Source organism: Ambystoma mexicanum, chromosome 8, assembly GCF_040938575.1.
Source record: "Ambystoma mexicanum isolate Mex_15411 chromosome 8, UKY_AmexF1_1, whole genome shotgun sequence".
Taxonomy (NCBI): Eukaryota; Metazoa; Chordata; class Amphibia; order Caudata; family Ambystomatidae; genus Ambystoma; species Ambystoma mexicanum.
Window position 1 is genome coordinate 1,582,248,513 of NC_090929.1, and position 18,239 is coordinate 1,582,266,751.

Genomic DNA, 18,239 nt, shown 5'->3' on the forward strand with positions numbered 1-18,239 from the left:
CCACAGTCGGGAGTCAGCGGTCCAGCAGGGGTGGACACCACAACTGGAGACCAGCAGATGGAGGATGCGCAGGCAGCATCGGACAGGGCACATGGACAGCAGCAGCAGGAGCAGGCTGTAGGTGGGAGCAATGATGGCTCGGGGCCATCAACATCGGAGGGGCAGGCATCGGCCGGAGGGCAGGAGGACCCTCGACGGGAAGTGTCTTCCATGTGGCAGCGGTTGGGTCATGCGATAGATGCAGAGCGGCAGCGGGCAGAATAGGCACGGCTCACGATGGTCAGGGCGGAGAACTCCATGCGTAGGGCCCTGAGGCGGGCCGAGTGCCTCGAGGCCATTCGCATGGACCTGGAGTTCCAGATGTCATCATCCCTGCGAACCCTCAGGGCCATGGAAGAGGACCGCCTCCGGGACATCGAGCAGGAGTTCGATGATGCCCTGGCCCGGAACATCAACATGTGAGCCGTTGGACTTGCCCGCTGCCCTTGTAAATAGTTATTTAGTTAGTATTAGGTTTCCTTTGGTTTTTTCTTTATGTTGGACCTTTTGGACAATGGACCACATTTTTGTAAATAGATTTTTTTATTAGGTAGGAGTTTTTGATAGGTTTAATTTCTTCAGTTGGGATCATGGACCCTGGACTTTTCATCTGTATATAGTTGACTGTTGGATTCTACTTTTTTGTTTGTATTTCCCCATGGAGCAATGGTTTTCACTTTCTTTTTTCCCTTGGATTTCATTTTTGGAACTGTGACTTTGGACACCCTTCCTTTGGATTATGATTTGTTGTTTTTCATTATTTTACAGACATGTGTTAGGGAGAATTCTCTGTTTAGGCTGAATTTCCTAACCTAGTGAGTCCCCCAGCAGCTTTGCTGGATGACTGGAGTTTGTTTTTTTCCATCCTGCCAAGAGTGAGACTCTTTTTCTCCCACTCTTGGACATGAATGTGGTTAATTCCTTTGAATGTCAATGTGTTCTATGGGCTTTGGTGTCTTTTACTCCATAGGGTCTCATATGTTTTGCCATGTGTGTTACACCGCACCCTCTGTGCCGTACACTGGGGTGTCCTAGAGGATTCCCACCATAGACTCCATACCCTGGGACTGACTACTGTCTCCCAGGGCATGTAAAGTCACCATTGGCTTTACTAGACCAAAATTTACCAACAGAACTAGTACAAACCATCCTATTGTGGACATACTGGTAGGGGTAATTCGATTACCCCTGGGTCTGTTGTTCGAGGGGGCACTGTCCCGTCCCCCCTCGTCGAGTTTTGGCTGGTGGCAGTGGAAACTACTGGTTATATTCGACCCCGAATATAATTCTATGGGATTATTCCCATTGTTGGAGGCTAATACTTCTTCCCGTTAGTCTCTAACATACCGCCGGTTTATTTGTCTTAAATAAATCTACCGGTTGGTATTTTCTGCCTGAACTCGGTTTTTAAAATGGCGTCTGTGTTTGTCTCTGTAACTCCGAACCAAAGGTTGAGCCCTTTGTTCCACTTTTGGCGGGCTTCTGCACAGAAGCCCTCCAAAGTGGTGCCATTCTGTCTGGGTACCACAGGGGGTGTGGAAGGGGGTTTCGGCACCCTGGACTGAGTTGCCTTGCCAACTCAAGTCACACTCTGGTGTGATTGGCCCAAGTGGTGAGCCACCCCGCTCACCACTTAGCATATGTTGATTGACAGCTAGGCTTAATGAATGGGGGTTTTTCTGCATAAAAGCAGGGCTGTTGGGACTGGATCTTCAGAAGTCGGCACAGGACCTAAGAATCCGACGAGGGTAAAGCTGAGCCGATCTGCTACGACGACACCTCCGGTGTAGCCCTGCTGAACCGACTCACCACTTCCCAATGACAGAGGAGATCTCCCGGCCGGAGAGTCTTCTTCCCCTGACTGGTGGGAACAACCAGTCCCCTTTGCTTTTTCTTCGCTTCCAGAACGTAGTGGTCGAATTGCCCGTGCTGAGCACCTCGGCAACCGGATAGCCACTAACCACTGTACCGCGACCAAAAGGTGGTGTCTTGTGACGGAGCACTCCGCGGCTGGTCTCTTCCCTGGTGGTGCAACGATCTTCAACTTTCCTTCGCCGACGAGATCATCTCATATCTTGGCAAAGCCCCGATTTGCATCCACCACCAGGAACAACTGCCCCCGCTGGAGCTGTCTCTCCACATACAAGGTACCGTGTCCGCCTGGCTTCCCTTGTGATGGTTATCGTGAGGTGTCTTAATCCTTGCCTCTCCATTGGGTCGCCTCCAAGCCTTCTTAACTTTCTGTTCTGAACTGGTCCAATCTTTGTGTGACAATTTGCGACAAAGATTCAAAGTGCATATTTACTGTGATACTTTTTGGGACATATCGCCTTTCCTATCTCCGAGTGGGCCTGGCCTCTGAACTTTGTGATCTACAGTAGACCCTGCCTTACTTGTCTTGCATTGTTTCGTAAAAGTGTTGGTTCCGAGTTGGTTTCATACCCTGCCTTTTCTCTCCCGATCTAACGAATATTAGAGTGCCATCTAGGTTAAAGCATTCACCTCTGTCTGCAAATAAGTGGTGCTGTTGAACCTAGACTTGTCGAACTATTGTTAGGGTATTGATTTACTGATAGTAGTTGTAATTGAAGTTGTTTGCCGTAGTAGTGCCAGCGTGTTTTTCATAGATGTGTTTTTATAATAAATAACTATATATCTTTACACCCAAGCTCTGTTCCGTGTCTGCTTATTCTACTGTGTAAATTGTCCTATTTTGTATACTCCACATACTGCCTAACATTTCTTGAGAGAAGTCTGACTGCTCAGCCACAGCTACCAGGTGAATCTGTGTGGTACAGACGGCTACCAAGTGGGTTTACTGCCAAACACCTGTAGGCCTAAATCTTTTGCAGTGGTCCCAGAGGGAACTGCACAGTTTTCCGCTTAACAACATGCAGCTTTTCTTTTTTAATTTCCATTGTCGTTTGTTTGATTTTAATTCCATTCATGTTGCTTTTAATACATTTTTTTCTTCAAACTTAGATGTGTGGTATTATCTCATTGGTTTCATGCATGTCATGATATGCGTTTTGAGATTCACTTGCACCCATTGTGTGTGTGTGAGGGACATGCCTTCATTTACATACTTGCCATTGGAGTTGTGTCATGTAATTGGCATTTCTATGTGGGTGGGTGCAATACTTGGGTGGGTCTTTGGCATGTGGAGGCTGGCCATAAGGGCCAGGGATCTAGATTGTGATGACGTGTTGGCTGGGGGACATGTGTCAGGGCCTGCTGGCAGGTGACCTGCACTGCTGGGGGGTGGGGGTGCTGGGGGACAAGAGTGGGGGCCTGCTGGCAGGTGACCTGCACTGCTGGGGGTGCAAGGGGACATGGGTGGGACATGAGTGGGGGCCTGCTGGCAGGTGCCCACACTGCTGGGCAGTGGGCGTGCAAGGGGACATGAGTGGGGGCCTGCTGGCAGGTACCTTGCACTGCTGGGGGGTGGGGGTGCAGGGGGACATGAGTGGGACATGAGTGGGGGCCTGCTGGCAGGTGCCCCGCACTGCTGGGGGGTGGGGGTGCAAGGGGATATGAGTGGGGGCCTGCTGGCAGGTGCCCCACACTGATGGGGGGTGGGGGTGCAGGGGGACATGAGTGGGACATGAGTGGGGGCCTGCTGGCAGGTGCCCCACACTGCTGGGGGGTGGGGGTGCAGGGGGACATGAGTGGGACATGAGTGGGGGCCTGCTGGCAGGTGCCCTTCACTGCTGGGGGGTGGGGGTGCAGGGGGACATGAGTGGGACATGAGTGGGGGCCTGCTGGCAGGTGCCCCACACTGCTGGGGGGTGGGGGTGCAAGGGGACATGAGTGGGGGCCTGCTGGCAGGTGCCCCTCAGTGCTGGGGGTGCAAAGGGACATGAGTGGGGACCTGCAGGCAGGTGACCCTCAGTGCTGGGGGGTGGGGGTGCAAGGGGACATGAGTGGGGGCCTGCTGGCAGGTGCCCTGCTCTGCTGGGGGGTGGGGGTATAGGGGGACATGAGTGGGACATGAGTGGGGGCCTGCTGGCAGGTGCCCTGCTCTGCTGGAGGGTGGGGGTGTAGGGGGACATGAGTGGGACATGAGTGGGGGCCTGCTGCCAGGTGCCCCACACTGCTGGGGGGTGGGGTGCAAGGGGACATGAGTGGGGCCTGCTGGCAGGTACCCCACACTGCTGAGGTGTGGGGGTGCAGGCGGACATGAGTGGGACATGAGTGGGGGCCTGCTGGGAGGTGCCCTGCACTGCTGGGGGGTGGGGTGCAGGGGGACATGAGTGGGACATGAGTGGGGGCCTGCTGGCAGGTGCACTGCACTGCTGTGGGGTGGGGTGCAGGGGGACATGAGTAGGACATGAGTGGGGGCCTGTTGGCAGGTGCCCCGCACTGCTGGGGGGTGGGGGTGCAAGGGAACATGAGTGGGGGCCTGCTGGCAGGTGCCCCTCAGTGCTGGGGGTGCAATGGGACATGTGTGGGGGCCTGCTAGCAGGTGCCCTGCACTGCTGGGGGTTGGGGGTGCAATGGGACATGGTTGGGACATGAGTGGGGGCATGCTGCCAGGTGCCCCACACTGCTGGGCGGTGGGGGTGCAAGGGGACATGAGTGGGACATGAGTGGGGGCCTGCTGGCAGGTGCCCCGCACTGCTGGGGGGTGGGTGTGCAAGGGGACATGAGTGGGGGCCTGCTGGCAGGTGCCCCTCAGTGCTGGGGGTGGGGGTGCAAGGGGACATGATTGGGGGCCTGCTGTCAGGTTCCCCTCAGTGCTGGGGGTGCAAGGGGACATAAGTGGGGGCCTGTTGGCAGCTGCCCCGCACTGCTGGGGGGTGGTTGTGCAAGGGAACATGAGTGGGGGCCTTCTGGCAGGTGCCCCACACTGCTGGGGGGTGGGTGTGCAAGGGGACATGAGTGGGGGCCTGCTGGCATGTGCCCCTCAGTGCTGGGGGGCAGGGGTGCAAGGGGACATGAGTGGGGGCCTGCTGGCAGGTGCCCCTCAGTGCTGGGGGTGCAAGGGGACATGAGTGGGGGCCTGCTGGCATGTGCCCCTCAGTGCTGGGGGGCAGGGGTGCAAGGGGACATGAGTGGGGGCCTTCTGGCAGGTGCCCCTCAGTGCTGTGGGTGCAAGGGGACATGAGTGGCGGCCTGCTGGCAGGTGCCCCACACTGCTGAGGGGTGGGGGTGCTGGGGGAGATGAGTGTGTGCCTGCTGGCAGGTGCCCTGCACTGCTGTGTGGTGGGGGTGCAAGGGGGTAATGTGTTGGTGGTCACTAGTGCAAGGTGACATGTGGCTTGGCTGGGGGGGCATGCCCATGGTGGATGGGCTGCCTGCGGGACATGACCAGGGGTGCAGGTTGTCCCCTGTGGTGTGGTCTGCCTGCAGGGGCCGTGGAGGGTGTAGACAGAACACCTGGGAGGACCCACACTGCCAATTCACGTGTAGGACTCCCCTGCACCCCTGAAATACATGTACCCCACTCGCACAGGGCCTATCGTGTGTGAAACTTGCCCACATCCCAGTAATACACGTACCCTGCTATAATCGCGTGTGGAACTTCCCCCGCACCCCAGTAATAAAGGTACCCTGCTGAAATCGCGTGTGAAACTTACCCGCACCCCAGAAATACATGTACCCTGCTGGAATCGTGTTTGGGACTTCCCGCACACCCCAGTAAACCAGGTACCCTGCTGTGATCGCGTGTTACACTTCCACGCACCCCAGAAATACACGTTCCCTGCTGTAATCGCGTGTGAAACTTCCCCGCACCCCAGAAATACACATACCCTGCTGGAATTGCGTGTGGGACTTCCCGCGCACCCCTGTAATACACGTACCCTGCTGTAATCGCATGTTGAACTTCCCCACACCCCAGAAATACACATACCCTGCTGAAATCGCGTGTGGAACTTCCCGCGCACCCCAGTAATACACGTTCCCTGCTCACCGTTTGCTGTTTGGCAGCCCGGTATACTGGTCCAGTGTTAGCGCAGCCCTTTGCGATGAATTGTGAATTTTGATGGCTTTTCCTTGCGCGAGGGCGTTCTTGGGGGCGTAACTTGCGCAGCTGCAGGGTCGCTGCGCCACTCTGCACCACGGCTGGTTTTGGAGGCTGAAATCCATGAATACGCTGTGCGCGGATATCGATTTTAGCGCACGCGGCTGGCGCAGACTTTCGCACGCACACACTGTGCCAGCCGCGTGCGCCACTTTTGTGTGAAATTCTATGAATTACCCTGTTTGACTTTATTTCTGCGACTGTACAACACAGTAATGAAAAAGTTTATCTCTTTAAATATGATCTTGGGGGCATTAAAACAAGTTATTGTGGCTTTCCCTAGCATGTATGGGACACAAACGGTAGACTAAAGTCATTCATGGGCAAAGTGTTCATGGGATAAATTCAAAATGTAATGCAAACATGCTCTGTGATAGTAGGTACACCTGTTTAAAATTGCAGAATTGTAGGTGGAATATTTCCCACAGAAAAGCGCAAAAGATTATTAGAGGGACACAACAATGTCGTACAGACCTGGGAGTTGGACTACCATGCTCGGTATGAAATATGTAATTTCCCTTTGTGATTTGCAAGAGTGCCACAACTGTATAAATATGCAACTTAGGTCAGAACTAATTTTTGGCAAATGTAACTGTGGGGTGGCTCTGTACCTAATAAAAACACACCCCATAAAACTGAGTTCCCTCCTTCAGTCCAATCTGCTTCTAGGAAGGAGGCAACATACATAGTCTGACCTATCCAGTTCTTAAAGGCATGTCCAGCCTAAGCCTTCCCCAACAATAAATCCTGTGATGTCACCCGCCTTTTAAAAGGGGGAGACAAAGGACACTCTTCTGAATTCTACAATTCCTGCGTATCCAGACATTTCATATTCATCCTGCCAGACTGGAGACTCCACTGCCAGGCCAGAGCATAGCTGACCCTATCCAGGCAGGACTATTGATCCAGAAAAATAAACCCCACCGAAAATCCATATAACCCATGGAGAAAGAGGGAAAAGCGGTGGTACCTTTTTTGAGAGTATCCTGTGACTAGACCTGCTTCTTACCCACTACCTGCATGCCAGTTGTACCCTCCAGTGACCAGACAGGCCCAGCTATTTTCTGTTAGGAGAGACCAGCTGCGGTCCAGTGACCATATCCTTTGATTTGAGAAACCTGGTTGCTCCTCCAAATTCAAACTCAAGTGCTGATTGTGAGTATTACTCATCCCATAGCTACACATAACATACCCCATTTTGATACTTTGTCTTTTTTCCACTCTCTTAGTAATCCCATCAATACCATAATAACTTTTTAAAAACTGTTTGAATTCTCTGTGCATCCTTCAAGCGTTAGCTCCATTCTTCCACTCATTTCTGTCTTGCATAAATCTTAGTCATATTTTGAATAATTAAATTAATTCCCACATAGAGCTGAACGCAAGGTGAAAAGGTTAACCTTGCAAATTAACGTTGGCGCGTACCATGTCTTTCTTTAACAATCTAGTAAGTAAAATCCAGTTTAGTGAATTTGACATTTCTTTCCAAACCAATTCTCTCTGTCAACTGCTTTTATTTTTTAAAACCAAATGTACTTTCCCTTTGAAGGTTTCAACCAGTCATTCATCTAGAGTCACTCTTTCACTTCCATGTTATCCGTGTGATGTGCATCTATCACCCAGCCTAAAAAACGCATTCTGATTCTGTCTATTTCACTCGTTTTTCAAACCGTTTTGACATTTAAACTTGTAAAAAGAAGAAAATGCAATTTTCAAACGTGTGATTTTGGCTGCACGGTGTTCTTACTTCCAAGTTTATTATTTGAACTGTATCTTCTTTGTAGTTGCTAGTGTTCTGACATCCCTGATACTGCTATAACTCATATTTACCTCATTCATTCACCGCACATGTAAATTAATTATTTATCAATTGCGAGTGTTATTTGTTGAATTGCAAGGGGTTTTAGAATCCGATTTTGCCTTTCTTTTCATGGGAGTAGGTCGGAATTTAATTCTGTTTGCTGCATAGTACATCTGCCTCCATGCTACTCCTTTCTATCCACTCAAATATCGATTAATAGGGGTTTGAGGGAACATTGCAGGGGGAAATCTTAACTTGGGTGCTATCTACCCGAACAGTAAAATGCTCCCATTCATCTGTGATTTGGATATGTTATAGTAGAAGGTCAACCAAGTGTATTTCATCAGTTTACTGTGTAATTATCACCGCATTGGTGTTTGCTACCCTATATTAAAATTGTGTGATTTTCTTTGAATTTAAAATAAATACATATTGGGGGTAATTACGAGTTTGGAGGTAGCCATGGCTGCCTCCAAAGTCCTGTCTGGGTCCAGGTTCTCTGAATGGGGACTTACCGGGTCCCACAACCTTGGAGGACCTGGTAAGTCCCCATTCAAAAAACCAATCCCCATTCCCATTCGAGCCCCCATAGGGCTCAATGGGAATGGGGAGGGAGCTAATAATGGGCCCGTTAATTACGGGCCTGTTATTAGGTCACTGGTCCGGACAGATGGTTTTACCAGCAGGCCTTAGTGGGACCCACTAAGGGACCTCAGAATGCGGCGCCGTTAACCCCTTACCGCCGCACTCGTAATGACCCCCATTGTATTTCCATCCACCGGCCTGGTTCATGGTCCATTGTGACCCGGGGTATTTGTAAAAGGGGGTTTGAGAAGGGTTGGGTGCCAGCTCAATCCTAATTCTAGGAAATAAAGAAAAAGTATTTTTATTGTGTGCTACATCCCAGGTTAAGGGCAAGAGTCCTGGTTTGGTGTGTGACGCCCGATTGGAATCCTTAACAACAATATCATTGTATTCCTATTCAACATAGGGTTGTTCCTTTTTTATTTCCATTCTGATGACCATCCGATGACTATAATTACAGCCACCTCATTCAAGATGGCCGACCACCAATACACTTTGTCCAAGTGCCCAACTCATGTGCAGGGCGCTAGAGCAATTCAGCTAAGAAGGTAGATTCTATACTAGCACATTATGTTTTGGGGATCATTCATTCAATTGTTATTGTTAGCATGCTAATTATTTTTAACAGCTTTATATAGCGTGTCCCCTACCAAAAATACATTTTTGCTTTATGAGACATGCTCAAGAATTTAAAGACGCAAGTGCTTACATCTAGCGAGCCAGATATGATATATATATATTGAGAACATATTTAATCTGTTATCAAATGCCACTGCCACCTTTGGCCAGTGACTATTTAAATACAGTAGTTTTGTTAAATCTATATGATTGTTTATTTAATAAAGATTGCTCATGATACATCAAGCATTTCAATGAATTGCTTGTACATGTGCAGAGCATATACGTGCTCCTGCCAATATGGCATAGCTCTCCAGTTTCAATTTTGCATGCATGAGCCTTTTAACTATTTTTTTTAACACTGTGCACTTCATTCTAGAGTGTGAATGTTTACTTTTAAACTTTCATACAGCTTAGTGCAGCCCACTGCCAATGTGGCTTCTGCAACCTATTGTAACATGAAACACACACACGAATCCTAAGCCACAGCTGTCCAATTATTCTGAAGGAAAGGTGCTTATGAGATAAAATAATCACTTAACACATGTTTTCTTTTCTTCTTTAAATAATATCCTATGGCAGCATTCTCTCTGTTCTAAGAAGTTGGCTTTAAACAAGCTCAAAACGGAGAACTCACCACTTGTTCCTCAACTTCTTGATCAGAAATATACATTGGGCCTCATTAGGACCCAGGCGGTAAGGGGTTTACGGCGGCGTAAACAGCGCCGACCCTTACCGCCTGATTCCGAGGTCCCTTAGCGCCATGGCGGATTTAACACCTGCTTTTAGCAGGTGTTAAAATCCATGGCGCTAAGGGACCTTGTTGTTAATTACGCCACCGTAATTTACGGTGGCGTAATTAATGCCTTCCCCACTCCCATTATGCCCTATGGGGCAAAAATGGGAATGGGGAAGGGTAAATGGGTTAATGGGGACTTACCGCCCCACTCACCTCGGAATGGGGCGGTAAGTCAGCCAACCACCATGGCGTAAACGTAGTTTACGCCATGGTGGTAAAGGTACGACCCAGGCGGTAACTTACCGCCTGGGTCGTAATGAGGCCCATTGAGAGTTCAGAGTTATGGCTACCCAGACAGCATAGGGCTGATGGTGTATCTAGTTCTCAAACTATTCAGCCAAGGTCACACGATATGTTTCCCAGTAATTATTTATAATATTGAACATACTAATGGAATCGATTGTTCGAGATTGTAGGATTGTGAGTATTAGAATGCACCCATTATTTTCTGGATGCAGTTGTTAAAACTGATCAGGGGTCTGATCAATCCCAGTTCAGATATTTTTAACGCAGTCGAAATCAATATCGTAGATGTATGTGCTTGCAAAAATCAGTTTCATGCTGAATTTCTCCCTTTTTTGTCTCCGCCTTCATTTTCTTGGTCTATTTTTCTTGCCCATCTTCTTGTCTTTTAAACTTTAGGACTATCCACTGTGATCGATATAAACTTCTGTGTACTTTATTCAGATATATGTTGTCATAAATATGGTCCTCTTGATACACATTTCTTTTAATATGATTGTATATTATTCACTCTTCTGTTGCTACATTATTCATTGTAACCGTATTACTCACATGTTAATCTCTGAGGAAGCACTGAAGAGGAAAACAGATGCTGGCATGCATAATACACACCAACATTAAAACGCATGACATATATGGATTATGCATGTCGTTGTCCTTCACTACTTTAGATTCAAAGGATATTTTTTTTACATTCTTATTCAAGTACCTATAATCATGTCTTCATACATGTGTAATGACGGTCCTGATTCAGCACCATACAGGGTGGCATACCTATCAATTGCGGGAATACTGGGGGTGGGCTGGGACACACACATAGGGGGAAAAACAAGGTGGAACACTTTGTATATAACACAATATGGACACGAGGGAACCAGCCACATAAAGGCAAGGGTGGCGCAAAACTGCAGGTCTGCACACTTTATGGGAGCACCACAGGTGGGCCTCACCTCATGGGATAGATTTGAACACACAGCCTGTGCCCCATACTTGAGGGAGGGGAGAAGTGGAATTCAGTCTGCTCGTTTCCAGTAGACCGCAATCACTGGGAACAGCACCGGGTCAGGTAATCAAAGTCAGAGAACCAGTCAGACAACTACTGGTGGGAGATGGAGAAACTGATCAAATACACATAGGCTCTCACTTCACACCAGGGTGGTTTCAAATCGCCCCTTGGCCAGTGGGTATGGTAACAAGGATGTCAAATGGAAAGGCGCACCAATAAGAGCCAATCAGATGGTACGTTTTGGTGCCCCTGGCAAGTAACATGCCCACAGATTTTTCACTATAGTGTCCTTGAAGTTTAACATCCGGCAGGTGCCGTGTGAATGTCTCCCTTTCCACTAGTTCAGGGTGTCTCATGTTTTTTTCTTACTGGTGTCGACCAATGGCAGATGAATAAAGACCCGGAGGTCAGCACATTATGTTATAAATAAATGCAAACTGCCGGGAGAAGAGGGAAGCAATGTGGTGACATACGGGGTGGGGATGAGCCCCGAAGGGCAGGTCTGTTTGATTCAATCATGTCTAACTAATGCATGTCTAACCATAGGGGTATGACGTAGTTTGACCAATCAGCTTTGTGTGAACCGAAGAGACGTGAGGTTCGAAGTGAAACTGTTTCTATTTGTATATACATTATTTTTGTGATATAAAAATATTGTCTGCTGTGAGCAAGTTTGTCAGCTCTCATCAACCAGTTCTGTTCCACTGTGCTGTTTGATTTGTGCTTGCCCAGCAGTAATAAACAGCATTACTACTTGCCTGGTGTGTGCTCCTTTTTGGACTACTACTGGTAACTTATTTAGTGCGAGTCTTAGTCAACCCCTAATACACATTATCAAGTGATTAACACATAGTTAAATGCACACTTTCTCTCTTTTACTACCAATTTATCATGCAATAAAGAGATGGACAGAGTCACATTGCAGTTAGGATTATGGACTCCGATGGGGAAAGCGATCTTTGGGAGGATTATAAAGTTTGTCTCCATTGACCCATCTACACAGAAACTCCCCAAAAAGTACCTGCACCTCTCACGTTTTGGAACATTGTTTGGACGTTCTGTAAATAGGGGGAATTCTGACTTCCATTTATATTTCCTTAAGGGTTATTTGTTGAAGTGTGGCACAAGACAACTCTGGGCAGTCAAAATCTATGCCTAGTGGAGATGTGTGTGGATCTGAGTCCTATTTCATGCTTGAATTGAAGTAGTGAAAATCCTTTCTTCCTGTTATTAAAAAATCAAAAAAAGGTGGATTAAAACATATATTTCTTAAGGTAGGGTAGGGTCAATCCCCATTTACAACCAAATTTAAACCCAAATGCATGAATGTGGTGTGCAGATTCCAGATTTAAATTGTTGATAGTAGCAGGCATCTTAGCTTTGCAAACTTAAACGTTGGCAGCCATCTTTGTAATGGAAAAGCTTCTGAAAACAGAAAAAATGCCAAACCATAATGACATGGGGCCTCATTACAACCCAGGCGGTAAGTTCCCTACTTTACCACCATGGTGTAAACTGAGTTTACACCATGGTGGATGGCGGATTTACCGCCCCATTCCAAGGTGAGTGGGGCGGTAAATCCCCATTCCCCATTTACCCTTCCCCATTCCCATTTTTGCCCCATAGGGCATAATGGGAGTGGGGAAGGCGCTAATTACGGCACCGTAAATTACGGTGCCGTAATTAGCACCAAGGCGGGTTAGCGCCTTGCATTTTAACGCCTGCTAAAAGCAGGCGTTAAAATGGTAATCAGGCGTTAAGTATTAACGGCGCCGACGGCGCCGTTAAACCCTTAACGCCTGGGTTGTAATGAGGCCCATGTTCTTGCTCTGTGTAAGGTGAGGCCATACCCCAGAGGGATGGAAAATGCCCCCTTTTCAGAAGAAACAAAGCTATTTTTGTGCACACAATTCACAACCTCTGAATCATGGGTTTGGAATCCAAGAGTCTGAGTTAGGTACATTTCTCCAACCCTTGGCATATGCTGTCCCGAAGTTTACAAACATATGTGTGGGTTCACATACCTTTGGGGACCAAATGCCGACCATCGATAGCCAGAGAACACCATTAGCCAACCAAAGGAACCCCCCATGGGTCACCAATTGGCAGACAATTGGTGCTTTGAACAGTGCAGCAGGGACACTATGCCAGGGTCATTATGCAGTCTTTCATCATTAGGGAGGGCAGGACAGGGCATTGCCCACTGTCTCACCAAAGGCCAGCCCCTGAACACAATGCCCAGTGATGTATTATGCACAGAGTATGGCTGCATACCGTGTCACACCAACATTGAACTGAGTCCGGGATACAGCCGAGGTGAGCTGCAGGCGAAAATTGAAGATGTATTTGAAAAATCTTATTCTTCAAAATTGAAGAATAGGTCCTGGCGAGCTGAACCTTGGTCTCAGCCAGAAATCTCAAGGCTGCACTCCTCCCACAAGCACTATAAGCTACATCTTTCTGGTATTGGCCTCTTTGACAAGTTGGGAATTAGACATATACACAGGGCCTCATTACGACTCAGGCGGTAAGGGTTTTACGGCGGCGTAAACAGCGCCGACCCTTACCGCCTGAGTACGAGGTCCCTTAGCGCCATGGAGGTTTTAACACCTGCTTTTAGCAGGTGTTAAAATCCATGGCGCTAAGGGACCATGGAGTTAATTACGCCACCGTAATTTACGGTGGCGTAATTAACGCCTTCCCCACTCCCATTATGCCCTATGGGGCAAAATGGGAATGGGGAAGGGTAAATGGGAAAATGGGGATTTACCGCCCCGCCAAGGTTGGAATGGGGCGGTAAATCCGCCAACCACCATGGCGTAAACGTAGTTTACGCCATGGTGGTAAAGTCACGGCCCAGGCGGTAACTTACCGCCTGGGTCGTAATGAGGCCCACAGACATGAAGCCCTGAGTCAAGAGCTACCAGTTACACTATTCAATTGGCATATGCATTACAGTTATTCAGTGGCAGCCAAAAAAGATACAGGGTTAGAATAAAGCATTAACAACAATATGCATATTAAAAACAAATAATATGACGTTCAAACATACACAGTTAAAATAACACATAAAAATGCCCCAAGTTTAAATATGAATATACAATTTCTTTATACCAAAGACAACAACAGTGAAACTTGTTGCTTTGACATAGTACTTTCTAAAGAATTGACACGTTAAAAAGTGTAAAGAACATAAATCAAGAGAACGATCAGTTTTGGGGTACTATTTACTCAGGAAATGAATTCATTAATATTGCTGCGGCCTTATATAGGGAAGGAATTTGAGAAGAAAATGTCCTCAAAGAATGAATAGATGTTCTATGTATCTAGACAACTTCCTTGAAGATTGAATGGATATTATATGTATTATGAAAGGTGTATTTACTGTTTCATGTATTTTTGTACTGTTTTTTATTCTTCTTGCTATTTCTTGTTGGTATGTTGGATTGTGATTTGTTAAAATGTGTAGAAGTTTTGATATCTAAACCAAATGCACAATACAAAATTAAAAAATAAATCAAAGGCAAGCAATATGGAACGTACATTGGATTACTTACGCTGGGATTAGAGAGAGGAAGCAATTTTAAAAAAAGTGAACTAATGTAAATTCAAAAAATTGGACCTTTCCAAATCGTATTGTGGACAACATGGCAGAATATTCAGGGGTACAAGAGGTACCTAGATCTTTTTCTTAGTAACACTATATTGTGTGAAAAAGAGTTGTTTAACCGCATAATTGCCAAAGACGTGTATGCTCGTCCTTTTTGCATAGACTTGCATAATAGCCTGGCATTTTATTAAGGCACAGCTTTTGGGTGATGCAGGTGTAGAAGATCCACCCTTTTAGCATTTCCACCTTCAATTGCTAATTTGTTTATTTAAAAAAAAAGGGGCGGGATAAAGGCGATTTTGTCTCCACTTCACACCTCCTTTTTGCACACCCACATGCAAATGCAGGGGACCTGCTTGCACCAAAACGCAAACTAAATAGTTTCCATCAGTGTAATTTATGGGAACTCGAAATTTAGCCCTATTGAATGTTTACTGTATCCTTTCACTTTGGTTTATGAATCCAGACAATAATTGGCTTCCGAGGAGGGCAGCTGGGCAAGGATTATGCCCTTATCAATGGCAAGCCATATTTAAGTTGCATGCCCTGCTTCTCATTGCCCAGCCAAAGCTCACTGACATATATTCACCAGTACACCAGGCACAATGGGCCTCATTACGAGTCCGGTGGTAACCCGCCAGTGCGACTGGTTGGTTCCTGCCAGACTGGTAACACATTTCCGGCACACAACTTCCTGGTGCCACCGGGCCATTACAAGTCCCAGCAGATCGGGCAGTCAGCTAGCAGATCGGGAAGTCAGGCGCCAGAAAATGTTTGTTCACATTCCCATGGTAATGGTAATGGTAATTGCTAACAGTGCCGGTGCTTCTGTAAGAACTCTGTGGACTGGTGCCGATGCCCCTGGCAGGTCAGACCTGTCGGGTAAAATTGCCACCCCTCCGTAGAGTTTTAGTGTGGCGGAGCGAAAAGGGTGCAGGCACGGTGCGACCGGCACCCTTGAGGCTTATTGTCAGTTCCCAGGCCAGAGGTTTGCAGCATATCTGGAAAGCTCTCTCAGTAATACCCATCAGCTGCATCATTGTGCATCTGATTAATTGCCTGGGATCCCCTGAGTCAGTCATCACTGCAGACACGCCTAACAAAGTATACGGTGAAAAGCAGAACCGGTTGTAAAGGAATGAAAAAGTAACATAACTTGAGTGACATATGGTTCCTCTTTCACTTTTACTCTTTCTTTAAAACCTTTTGTTTCTCTGCTGCATTACTGAAACAAATGCAACCATATCTCCAATTGAAGGGCTTGTCTTTGCAAAAGGGACAGTGACACAATGCCTTAATAATTGCTTCGCTTTACAAATAAAAACAAATAAAATGTAAAGGAACACACATTATAACACTGAGTTTCTTAATCCTGTGCACTGCAGTTAACCATTAATACAAACAAGTGACTAGAGCAGAGCCTGTTCCTTGCACTAGCAACAGTGTTGGACTGCCTCCATGTTCAGCAAGTAGCAAGACTATCATCAAGAGCTATTAACTTACCAAAGAACATCAGGTGCTGACAAGCACCATGAACCCAGCATAGGCTACACTTGCTGTAGATTTGTGGCTAAAGCTATTAATTGCTCATTGGCCCACAGCAGAGGCAGTCAATGCCATGAATAAACAGAAGATAACCTTAGGGTATTAATCCTGCCAGCAAAATACAAAGAAAGCAAATACATTCAGCACAGGACTACAATGAATCCGAACTGACAGCACTGTTAAATAATGTGTACTCCTTGGCATCGAATCATCCCTCTCACTCCAAAATTCTGTCCTTCTGTGAATTATAATGTAGGAACAGATGTTTGGCTTTTAAAGGAGAAAAAATAAATTCCCTGTTTAGATGATATGCAAATACATTTCCGCCCCGGTTTGGATGTCTGAGTGCATGAACACTTGAAGAGGAAATAGTGGAGAGTGCGAACAGCAAATTAGCTATCATGGCTTGGGCGTGCAAAGAAGTGGTGAGAGTTACACAATTAACACAAGCATTGCTGCACTGATATTGCACACACTGCCAGAAGCCGCCACCATTAACAGAGCCACACAATCAAAAGAGAGACACCGAATGACAAAACAAGACGTCCCCAGCTTCAAAGTCATGTAACCCTCCACTATCTCACTGTTCCTGCCAAAGCAGGGCAAAGATATCCGGCAGGCAGCACCAGCAATGTATAATGAGCCACCACAAGTCCTTGTGTAGGAAGTGGCTTCTCAGAAACCTGGTTGTTTTTCCAAATTTGACAAGAACCCTCCAAAGCATTGAAGACCAATGTGCTTCCCACCTTCACTCTGTGTAGAAATAATGGAATCCCCCTCATCAAGTTCAAGGACCCCCGCACCAAGCCTGGCAGAAGAACAGAATAGGCGTGTAGACCCAGTAGGAAGATCCCAAAAAAGGCCTTGTAAAACCATGATAGAAGCAGTTTCTGACAATCATGCTGGAAAACCTTCTGAGAGTTGGGTGAATGGACAACAAACAAAAGGGTGCTCCTGTAACAGGTGAACTTGCCAGGGTCTAATTTACAGCCCCTAGGGGGCAGAAAGGAGGGACTATGGGGAATTGAAGACAAGGACCTCTGTGGATTTATCTAATAAATGTGCCCCATTAAACATCAGCCACGTTTGAAGATGTAGAGGGTCTAACAAACAAATGCGTACACTGCTAAGGGGGTGCCTACCCGTTATAAGGAGTGACAAGAATTGTGTGCACGGCCAGCTACCAAACTCAAGGTTCAACTATATAAAGATCCACTTGAGATCTTGGACACTTTTCTGAAGGAATCCTGAGTATTGACCTATGGGTAATACCTCGAAAGGCCGTGGGGATCTCTCTTCGCTCCTATCAATTTTATGAATCAAATTTCAGTCAAGGCAGTACCCAAACGGGTATGTTGAGACTAGCAAATATCAATGCGACTAGACCTCCACTAGAGGAGTTATGGAGCAATAGAAAGGCTGCAAAGGGGTGGTCCAGCCCCAGGGGTCACCCAAATGGAGGTTAGGGGCTGAAAGATTTCCATTGACCATCAGCCAGCATAAAGGAACCAAGTAAATGCAAACTGCTAAGAATAATATCATGGAATTTAGCAGGGCTGGTCAGGCAATTGAATCTAATTTATTAGGAAATTCCAGTTGGTCCTTCTCCAGGAAACCTGGGCTATAAACCTGGTGGATATCCAAGGGTATCAAACATATTCTATTCCCACAACAAAAGGCCCAGGAGGCCATGCCTTGTGGTAGATTGTTAATTTGGGTAGCTTTTAAATTAAATTGGAAAATAGAGCATCGTACATGCCGCTCAATCGACCTTCAATTTTTGGTCGCAAGAACCCAGTTGGGAGAGGAAATCTCCATTCTTTATGTGTACAATATGCCCGAATCCTCAGAAACTACATGAACTAGATTCACAAAATGGGGCCCAGGAGGGTGGATCTAAAATAATAGCAGGGGATTTCAACATGAAGTTGGAACAACTCATTGACCTGGACGGCATATGGAATGGCC